This window comes from Mus caroli, chromosome 7 (genome assembly GCF_900094665.2).
Source record: "Mus caroli chromosome 7, CAROLI_EIJ_v1.1, whole genome shotgun sequence".
Lineage (NCBI taxonomy): Eukaryota > Metazoa > Chordata > Mammalia > Rodentia > Muridae > Mus > Mus caroli.
The window spans coordinates 24,785,220-24,794,409 of record NC_034576.1 but is presented as its reverse complement, the minus strand read 5'-3'; the positions used below and the strand labels follow the sequence as shown (position 1 = coordinate 24,794,409).

Sequence of the window (9,190 nt, the reverse complement as noted above, 5' to 3'; positions counted from 1 at the left end):
TTTTTTTTGGTTTTTCGAGACAGGGTTTCTCTGTGTAGCCCTGTCTGTCCTGGAACTCACTCTGTAGACCAGGCTGGCCTCGAACTCAGAAATCTGCCTCCCTCTGCCTCCCAAGTGCTGGGATTAAAGGCGTGCGCCACCACGCCCGGCACTGCACCTAGCTTTTGCTGAGGTGCCATCTCTGTGGAGCGCTTGAGAGATGTCGCCACCGTGGACAGCTCCTCGTGCTGGCAGTCTGCTGTGGCAGAGAATGAGTTAGTTACTCTGTGGAGGACAGCTTCTGAGGGGCAGCTACCTGCTGAGGTGGGAAAGGTTGTGAGATAACATGGACAGCTCCTCCTGCTCCTGTCGTGGTTGCAGGCCGAAGAGATGTGGTGGTGGGGTTGCCATTTTAGACAGCTCCCGTGGAACATTTTACTGCTATGGCCTCAGGCTGGGGGGAGAAGGGGCCGGCTGCTACTTTGATGGCTTTCTCTCCTGGAAGAACATTGAGCTCAGTAGAGCAGCAGTGCTGACACCAGAGCGGAGGGTCTGAGAGCAGTGAGGAGCTGAAGCCCTTCTCCTCCAGAGTGGGGGTGGGCAGAGCCAGCAGCAGAGACCATGCAGTTTGATCCCTCACAAACACTTTATGGAAATATCAGCAGTCCAGTTGAGTAGATTCGGGTTAGCAGCAGTGGTGGCAAGACTTAGCAGACACAGCTAGGCCTCAGCTGAATCGGCAGGAGTCAGCAGGAGGGAGCAGGGCCAACAAGGATGCCAGGAAAAGTTCTCAGCTGTGTCTCTCAGTGAAGCAAAAGATCAGTGAAGCCAAGAGACCAACAGGCATTTAGCTACACAAGCAAGCCAAACTCATTCTCCATCAGGTCCTTTTTATACTCTCTCCAAACATCATGTGTCTTCCATCGGTCTTGCCTCAAAAAGTACATCTGTCTCAGCTGACCTCACTTTGTCAATCAGCCTGAGTCCATGGAAGCGGCAAGAAACTGCAGAACACCATTGGAAGTTTTTTTTTTTAATGCATTATTCTGTATGGAGTCCTGAAAAAAATGGAGCTCAACCAAACAATGTAATGGGCCAATACGTGAGTGTTAGCGAAGAATCCTTATCACATGTGCTTGCTTTAGCAAAACATCTTTTCTTCTGTGTCTGCTTCAGCTAAACACTCCTTCATGTGTTTGCCCCAGCAAAACCCCGCCAACACAACTGACTTTCCAAAGAACCCTTAAGTTTCCACTTCAGAAAGCTGAGGGTGATGAACACTTTGAGGAAACAAAGGCCACACAGTCAGCAGCCCCTCTGGACGCCACCGCCACTGAGTGTAGCATTAATAGTATTGTCTGTCCTGTCAGCTCCTCCTCAGGAACTGACTCTGAGAGAGACTCAAGGATGTTTATGCAGATGTCCTCTGCACTCCTTCCTGGGGACAAGCAGGGAGGGAAGAAAACAGCAAAGAGCGAAGGGTGTTAGAAGCACAGTGCTACCGCTAGTGGACTGCTTGGGGAAAGGTGCTGGCCACCAATCCTGACCACCTGAGAGTGATCCTTGGGTCCCAGAGCGTCATGGATGCAGAGCTGCTCATGGGACTGACTCAGCCCTTCCTGCTGAACTTTGGCTACTGCTGACTTTCAAATGTGTGCACTAAGTGTTTCTACCCACTGCACCATCACCCATGCAGATTACTGGGGGATTCTGTTTTTACCAGTGCTGTGACAGGGAGAAGATAATCAGCTGAGATAACTATAGACAGAGGCAGCCTTGGCTACAGAGCAAGAACCTGTCTCTACACTGCTTGTATACAAATAAAATCCCAGTAGTAAACCCAACTACAAAGTTAAAAGTTAACATCTGAGTCTGGCACCTGATCCTTGGGATCCATGGGCAAATGGCTCCAGGAGACCCATTGATAACAGCATCCATGGATGGTCTTGTCCCCTGCAAAAATGGCAGTGTTTCAGGGTAAGTCTGCATGCCGTCACACCTACTGTGCGTCATGTTCAGACTCCAGCATGAGACACAACACTAGAACAAGACAAAGTGCGCTGCTCTGGTGGTGAGAGCCAGGCCAGGACACATCTGTGCAGTTTTCCGCGCAGACAGTTGCTCTGAGAGGCTTTGTGTGGCTGAGGTCTTTTGCTGCTTTGGGAACCGTGTCCCAGCCCAGGCTTCCTCTCAGGATGGAGATGATGATTGTCATGAACTCTGATCCTCCTGCCTCCACAGCCAGCTGCTGCTCCTACAGATGTGCACCCCACCTCTGGGTTTTTCTGAATATTTCTGATGACCTGAGATTGATTTAATCCAGGGAGATGAAAGCCATGGGTGGAGAAGGCTTCCTCTCCTGTGCCGTTTACCGTGACCTTGCGCAAGAGGCTTTACAGTGTTTTTATGGTAAATTACATATATTATATATATTTAATGGTAATATATACAATATGTATATTATATAATAATACCATACAAAAATATAATTTATAAAACAAATATAACATATTCACAATATATAAAAATATATAATATGGGCCAGCTGGTGGTGGCGCACGCCTTTAATCCCAGCACTTGGGAGGCAGAGGCAGGCGGATTTCTGAGTTTGAGGCCAGCCTGGTCTACAGAGTGAGTTCCAGGATAGCCAGGGCTATACAGAGAAATCTTGTCTCAAAAAAAAAAAAAATCCCAAAAAACAAAAAAAGAAAAAATATATATAACACAATTATGTATTTATTATTGTCATGGGTTGAGTATGCTTGGTCCAGGGAGTGGCTCTATTAGGAGGTGTGGCCTTTTCGGAGTAGGTGTGTCACTGTGGGTGTGGGCTTTAAGACCCTCATTCTAGCTGCCTGCAAGCCAGTCTTCTCCTAGCAGCCTTCAGATGAAGATGTAGAACTCTCAGCTCCTCCTGCACCATGCCTGCCTGGATGCTGCCATGTTCCCTGCCTTGATGACAATGGACTGAACCTCTGAATTTATAAGCCAGCCCCAATTAAATGTTGTCGTTATAAGAGTTGCCTTGGTCATGGTGTCTGTTCACAGCAGTAAAACACTAACTGAGACAATTATATTCTGTACTTATACTAATTTATATTTTTACATATTTATATATTTTAAACATTTAAATAAATGTATAGTTACATAATTATGTGATTATATATTATATATGATAAAACAATATTAACATATAGTATATATGACACATGTTTTATATATATAATATTTTCTCTTAGCTATTTTGAAGCTACTGTGTAGTTCAGTCAGGCTTGGGCCTCACTGGGTGGTCTCACCTGCTTCTGAGCTCGTGGCAGTTGCCTTGCCTCAGTGTTTCAACTCCTCGGATTACAGGCATGAACCCCCCCCCCCCCCCAAGATGGCACCGTGCTTCTTTTAGTGTTTTTATGTTGTTGTTTTTATTTTGCTTTGTTTTTGAGACAGCATTTCTCTGTAGAGCCCTGGCTGTCCTGGAACTCTCTCTGTAGACCAGGCTAGCCTTGAACTCAGATACACACTAGCCTCTGCCTCCTGAGTGCTGGGATTAAAGATGTGAGTAACCATTCCCCAGTCCTTTTTGTTTTTAAGTTACATTATTCATTTATTTGATTGTTTATTGGAGGTGCCTGGACAGTCCCCAGGTTGTGCCCACAGCTCAGTGCCTGTGGAGGAAGAAGAGATTGTGTTTCTGTCCACTGTACATGTCTAAGGATCTTTTCCCAGTCGAGGCTGAGTTCTGGAACCGGACTAGCTTACTGTGTTACAACTGTGCATCACCAAGGCAGGTTTGCCATCGTATCCCTGCCGGAGCTCTGAGAGCTGGGAGCTGTGCTGCTGGGTTTCTGTCAACTTACTCAACCTAACTCATCTGAGCAGATGGAAGCTCAGTTGAGAAAGCGCTTCCCTTCTACCCGATGGGCCTGTGGGTAAACCTGTGGGGTAGTTTCCTCATGGATGATCGATGTGGAGGCTCCAGCTCACTGCCTAGACTCAGAAGGTCCTGGATTGCTTAAGAACATTGAGTAAGCCAGGAAGAGCGGTGGTACTCCTCCACGGCCTCTGCAGCAGCCCTGATCTTTGTGACTCTGCCTCCAGTTCCTGCTCCAACTTCCCTGAATGGCAGGCTCTAAGCTGTAAGGTGAACCATACCCGCTCGTCCTCACATTCGTTTTGTTCATGGCATTTTACCACAGCAACAGAGACCCTAACTAAGACAGAATCCCTGTGAGGGAAAGATGGCAATTTAGAAGGGACAAAACCTGTGCATTCTTCCAACCAACTCCTCGCTACAAGGAACCAGAGAGGTGAAAATTCCTACCCACCACCATCAGGACATCGAGAGGAGATGGTATCATTTAACAACTGTAATTTTCACATAAAGATAGTTGTCTGCTACTTTATTTTTTTCATAACCTATCTTTAAGGATGGTTCTTAAATGCTTTAACCTCCCATCTAGCCTGCCACCCACCAGAGGTAGTGGAAAAGAAAGGACACTGGGGAAGTGGACCTGTTTAGAAAGGTTCTTTGGAGCAACTCCCATCTGTGTTGTCTGGAAATTGGCAGTTCAGCTCACAAGTCAGCTGCGGCAGCAGCTTGATCCGCTTGAAAACCCTTCACAGATACACCAGCAGTCCAGTTCAGTAGAGTCAGGATAGCAAACACAAATCAGTAGTGATGGCACTACCTAGCAGAGACAGCCAGGCCTCAGCCTTGGCATAAGTTAGCAGGAGGGACCAGGGACAACAGGAACACCAGGAAAAGCTCTCAGCTGTGCCTCTCTCAGTGAAGTAAAGATCAGGGAAGACTGGAGACCAAGAAGTGTTTAACTATGCAAGCAAACCAAGTTCAGCTTCTGCCACTGTTGCGTCCTTTTTATACTTCCTCCGACCATCAGTGTCCTCCACCACTCTTACCTCAGCACATGTATACCTCAGCTGACATCACTCTGCCAATCAGTCCTTGGAAGTAGCAAGAAACTGCGGCACACTACAAGTTTTTTAGTGCATTTCTCTCTGTGGAGTCCTGACAAATGGAGCTCAACTACGCAGTGTAAGGTGGACCAATACAAGTGTGTTGTTAGCCAAGAATCCTTCATCACATGTCCTTTCACGTGCTTGATTTAGCAGAACTTCCTCTTTCCTGTGTCTGCTTCAGCGAAACGTTCCTTCAGGAGTCTCCCTTAGTCTTTCACCTGTGTTCACTTCAGGTAAATGTTCCTTCATGTGTTTGCCCCTGTTTGTTCCTTCATGTGTTTGTTAGGCTCCTGTAATTTTCCATTTCATGTCCTTGTCTTCAGAGCTGTCCGAGGACTGCCCGAGTGGATAGCATATCCCCTTTCCTTTCCACAGGCAAGGATCTGAGGGAAGAAAAATGGCCAACCAAGAAACACAGTACTTGTGGGAGAACTGGGAGAATATACCCTGTCAGTTTCCTCAGCCATCCTAATCTACCTTCTTCCAAGACACACATTCTCCCAAGAAACAAACAGATATCACACACCATCAAGAGTTCCTTTCCATGTGCCCAGTGAGGATGAATTTATTGTGATTCCTCTTCTACTTTCTCTCCATGACAGGTAAACAAAAACCAAAACATAAAGGAAGATATCTACTACCACCTTGGTTATCATTGCAATCGCGGCTCAGTGAATGTTGGGGCTGCTTATGCTAATATTTGTAGTTGGTTACCTCCGAACTCATAGCAGGTAAAGTGACTTGTCCTCTACCATATCCTGGCTCCCAGGTGCTTCCCAACTCAGGAACAAAACAACAGTGACAATGTCTCCCACTTATGTAGAGCAAGAAGTAAGAGCATTCTCAGTGAGGACAAGCCAACACTGTCCACTCCAGGTAAGCACAGCCACTGACCAAGGGGAACCAGAAGGTTCTACCACCTGTCCCCACCATGGCATCTGGGACACCAGCCACTGTCCATTGTCTAACTCACAGAGCAGATCTTCTCTCCCCAGCCCTCAGTTGCTGGAGGTCCTCACCCCTTCCCGGCCACAGGAGACCAGGTCAGTGCTGAAGGGAGATTCAGTCCACGTAGGCGGGGCAGGTCTGAGGGAACCACGTGTCCAGGAGTCCGTTCCTCTTGCTAATGGCTCCCCCGACCCCTGAGGGTCCTGGACACTCATTCTACTTTAGGAGACTCTGCCGTGAGTGTGAATTGTGTCCCTTGTCTTCATAGGAGCACGTCCCTGACACATACCCCTGAGGAAAGATTTATCACAGCTCTGTGATCTGGGAGAACTCCTGCACCAAATAATCCAGGCTTCTGTCTTTGTTGCCTCTCCTCTGGCGCTAATAAGCTCAGTCTGCAGAACAGACTCTGTAGCACGCAAACTCTCTANCCGGCCATGCGCATCACCAACCCTCAGCCCTCAGCGTGTCTAGCTTCGCCTCCTTCAGCTACAAATCGCGAGTCTTAGATCAACTTTGCCTTTCTGTGCTCTGGTGANTCTTCTCGTGCTTCCTCCCGCAGGTCACAGGCCCATGACAACTCTCTTCTTGAGGCAAGTATTGCAACTCACACTTCCTGTTTCCTCTCAGAGGGCTCTGCGGGAACTGGGGACTCAGAGCCACAACTGTGCTGTCAAGTGTGTGTCCTTAGTGCCTCGTGCAACAGACAAAGAGCTTCGCCTCTCTCGTCCTTAGCCTGCTCACCTACATTCTGCACAGTATAGAGAGAGGTCAAGGGTGCCACTGAGCTCTCACCTGTAGCTCCCAGCACAGACCCAAACAAGGAAGGGCCACACCCTTCCGCCTTGTCTAGCAACCTCGGAACCTGCTCTGGCCTTCAGTGGAAGGGATTCCATTCAAAGCAGTGAGGGGTGCAGGTCCTGCGGTCTCTGCCTCCCCTTCTACCCTACACTCTTGTCCTTTAATCTGTCAGATGAATTCAGACAAGACACAGGCATTGTACAGGAGAGTGGCAGGTTTCTTAGAGAAACAAGGGAGGCCCGAGAGTGAGGGTGGGCATCGGCCAAACGGCCCACTGCAGATGGAAGGCCCTCAAGGGGTGGACAATGGCCAGAGGACCACGGGCTGCGTGGTTAGGTAGGCTGGCTACTGTGTTCTAAAGTCTGCACAGACAGCCTTCCTGAGGCGTGGTTTCCTGCTCAGGAGATTGACAGACCGTGCAGGTGACTAAGGAGGGGAAGAATGTATACCTTTGTTCTTTATCAGAAAGTGCTGGGGCCGGCCTGCGGCTCTCATGTCTGGGTTCGAGCCTGGGAGACATCTTGGAACTGAAAGAAAAGAGAGAATCTAGGCGGGTAGAGAGAGAAATGGAGCGGAAGACAGTATTCTGATCAAGACTCAACTTTAATGTCTCCACCTCCACCCCACCCCTGAACACGCTTTATAAAGAAGAGGGGAGGCCCATTCCCAGTCACGCCAATTACCGTGTGAAGTTGTCAGATCAGCCTTTTAACAGGAACTCAGAAAATCGCAGTTCAGTGTTAACTCTGGAGGATCTTGGAGAACCGGTTCGGCCTCAGGCAGGTGGCAGGTAGTGGCACATCAAAGGAGAGGGATGAGAAGCAGCACAGCAGGTGGCTCCGCCTCAGTGGCGGATGGTCTGAGCCAGCCTGGCTAGGCTGGAAGGAGGTTACAAGAAAGCTCTTGCCACAGAGCATCTTAGGTCCTTTTAGCAATTGAGAAAGCCATCTAAAGGATTTAAATGGAGTTTACAAGGCTGTGAATGTAGAGCCATTGCTTGCCTGGCTCTACAATGCCTAGCTTTGCTCTGCAGCAGCACAGAATGCAGGAGTGTGGTGCACACCTATAGTCACAGCAGCCTGGTCCTTGGGGAGCACGGGGACTCCCTGGGTTACATGGGGCCAGATTCTCGCATGCAGGCAAGCACGTGCTCACCCAGCCCAAATTAGGACAGCTGAGACGATTCAGTGGATGAAGGTGCACAACTGACCTGCAAGTTGTCCTCTGAGACCCACAGATGCTCTGTCTCTCTCTGCACTAATTGCCGACTGTACTGACTGCTGCACATGCTTTTCAGGTTGCTGGAGTTCATAGTATTTCCTGAAGATCAATGTCCAACAACCCAAACCACCAGCTTCAGTGTCCCCATCTCATCAGCAACAGCAACTGCCTTCCAAAGGGGGGGGGGACCGGCCATGATGGGACCAGTTCTGCTAGCTGCTCTGCTCATGTGTCAGTCTCTTGCCCCTCACTAGTGGGGAAGGGGAGGACATTGTCCCCTGTCCTCACCAACACAACCCTGCAGCTTGGCCTTCAGAGTCAGCAAAGAGAAAGGCAGAAAATGGACTAGGTGGCCAGTGGCCAGCAGGGTAGGAATCACTGCTGAAGGACTTTGCTCTTTAGACCATAACAGCGAGAGTGGGGTTTTGGGTCATCTGAAGCAGGGAAACTGCCAGTGGTACAGACTAATGGACCTTGGGAAGGGGTGACCTCTAATGGGGAAAGTCCTTTGACAGCTGAGAGGACTGTGTGCAGGTTCCTGGTATGTGACCTCTGCCATCGGAAGGATGACAACCCAGATGGGCTTGTGTGCAGTTCTAGGACTCTAGTGAGAGTCGTTCTGTACCTATTTGCTGTCCTGATATTTCTACTGAACAAATCAGGGCCACGAATCCAGGGTCCTGCAGCAGAAGCAGTCCTGGTTGATTGCAGTGTGGTCCTGGGCTACAGGTCTGGGGTGGGGAGCTACAATCTCTCATGCATTTCTGTTCTGGATTCCTGAGCTGCGCATTCCATTTCACCTCTCAGCTGTGACCTGCTCTCTGTCCTACTAACCTGAGTGACCCAAGCCATCAGCAAGTGCTTGTAGCACTCCTGGACTTTCACCCACTAGGTGTTCTCAGGTCTTCCTGACACACTTCTGTCTCCTTAGCTACCTGAACCTGGCTCTTTCTCCTGCTGGGGAATGTCCACTGTCCTTCACACAGTCCAGATCTCTCTAGCTCACATTTCCTACTTTCTTCACCACCAAGCATTGAGTGATCCTCCATTCTGATTCCCTCCATCTCCCTGTACATCTCTGCCACACTAACTCCTGTGGCAGCAGAGACTAAAAAGGCTGTGTAGAGAAAGAAGGCAGCTGACAAAGGAGACAAGAAGCCTGTCCCCACCTGCCTTTATAAATTAGAGCATACTCAAGAGATGCTCAGGATAGGAGCTGGAGACATGGTTCAGTGGGAGAGCAGTGGGAGAGAGAACTGGTTGCTCT

At 49.0% G+C, this 9,190-nt stretch overlaps 1 long non-coding RNA gene across 1 annotated transcript in view; it reads right to left on the bottom strand.

The window, feature by feature from the left end:
* LOC115031508 overlaps positions 1-7,215 on the bottom strand; it is a 16,766-nt gene extending 9,551 nt beyond the window's left edge. The window contains exon 1 of the long non-coding RNA XR_003837134.1: positions 7,152-7,215. This is a non-coding gene — a long non-coding RNA (uncharacterized LOC115031508). The remainder of the gene's footprint in view (positions 1-7,151) is intronic.
* Positions 7,216-9,190: the final 1,975 nt, after the last annotated feature.